At 37.3% G+C, this 1836-nt stretch overlaps 1 protein-coding gene across 1 annotated transcript in view; it reads right to left on the reverse strand.

The window, feature by feature from the left end:
- The window catches only part of prkcab (protein kinase C, alpha, b), a gene marked incomplete in the record, with an annotated part of 113795 nt that overhangs the window by 101924 nt on the left and 10035 nt on the right, over positions 1–1836 (reverse strand).

The following is a 1836-nucleotide window of genomic DNA, read 5'->3' on the forward strand; positions in this document are numbered from 1 at the left end:
GTGTGTGTGTGTGTGTGTGTGTGTGTGTGTGTGTGTGTGTGTGTGTTAGCAAAGTGTCTAATAAACTGGAAGTCTATGCATATGTACAAGTGATTAAGTCTGGAGTCAATCCCACTCAAAGCAAACACAAACATGACTATAACTCAATCAATTTAGAAAATTTTGAAATAAAATTAGTTGCATTAGTACATGAGAGTTTGGCCCAAATTATGTTTTGAGAACCTGATTGCATGAGGTTTGTTTTGTTTTTAAGTGTCAATACATCTCACAAAACCTGACAACTTGACAAAAAAAAGTTATTTACAAGATTTTACAGATGACTACAACTGTCTCTTCTCATTGTTTTAGTTTAAGGTGATATGCAATCTTTCAAAAAAACTTAATTTGTTTTTAGAGTTCCTTTCTGAACTTATTTGTTTTTTATCTGCTAATGTAAAACCCATAATGAAAGACAAAAAAATACGCTTTAAAAGGGTGAGTTTTGTAACTACTGTTGGTTTTCACAATGAAATAGTCAAGTGCAGCGGAACAAACAGCCTCGAAATGGATTAATGGGTTTCTGAACAGCATACAAAAAATATATATAGAATCTGCCTTTTTGGTTTATGAAAGAGCAAAAGCTTGATCTAAATAATTAACATACCCAGGCCATCTTTACACAGAGTGGAGTAGAGCAGGACGGCCCTTCAGATCCTTCCAACACTCAGCAGCCTCATGTAGTAAGATGTTTATTGTTTGGGTCTCCCCCCTCAGGAGTTGCACAACTACGGTTCTCCTGTTCCCAACACCCCCYCACTTCTGCTCCTTGATTGGTTAATGAGGTGCATTGCTCCTTTTCTGAGCGACTGGTTCGACACCTACGCTTCCATTAGGGCACGGTAACAGTCGCTCGTTGTGGGAGCACATGCACGACGTCGCCCACTGCATTAACAAATACCCCCCCACAAGCAGAGGTGGTGCTACCTACACCTAAAGTGCCTCATCCGTGCGTGTGATAAACACATAATAATTACCGTTTGATGAGAAGTAGATTGTCACCGGGTTGGAAATTAGAGTAGGCAAATTGGCTAGAGCTGCATTTGAAACGACACAACAAAAACACGGCTGATTGCAGTTGTGGAGACGTCACCATGGAAGCAAAGAGCCACACGGAGACGCACGGCACGACGTAGAAAAGTGAAAAGACTGGCCTGCAGTCACTCAGATCTGTGCTTTAAAAAAGCAAAATACTRGAAATCATTTCTGCCCACGAAGATGGTATGTTCTGAAATGGGTGAAACAAATATAAAATGCAACTATTCAGAAATGATAATGCAATCACCCCACTTCTAATCCTAACCAACGACTCWAAAGTGACTTGTTTTTCACTGTTTTTATATTTCACACCCAGCTTATACGTTTTACARGTGTTCCAGCTTTGTTGCATTTTTATAGAAGCGTCACATACAGGCCTGGTATAGTTACTACAGTGTTTTGGGTCAATTTTACTGTTTCTGTGTGGATAAAGATTTTTTTCTTTTCTTTTTTTTGTCACTTCAATAGAAAACAAAACTAAATATTATTAGTTTATTTATTTCTTCATCATCAGTGACTTTTTTTAAAGCGAAGAGAAAATAGAGAAAGAGAGAAAAACAGAGAGAGAAGTAATTAGAAAGATTAAAATAGAGATTAAAAGTATATTAAATATACACCAAGAAAACACAGGACCACACACCCAACATCTGTCTGCTCACCTGAAAAATAAATGGATAAATACATGGATGGCATATATAAATATATACACCGGGTAAAATAAGTATTGAACATGTCACCATTTTTCACAGTAAATATATTACT

This window comes from Austrofundulus limnaeus, unplaced genomic scaffold (genome assembly GCF_001266775.1).
Source record: "Austrofundulus limnaeus strain Quisiro unplaced genomic scaffold, Austrofundulus_limnaeus-1.0 Scaffold65, whole genome shotgun sequence".
NCBI classification, from domain to species: Eukaryota; Metazoa; Chordata; class Actinopteri; order Cyprinodontiformes; family Rivulidae; genus Austrofundulus; species Austrofundulus limnaeus.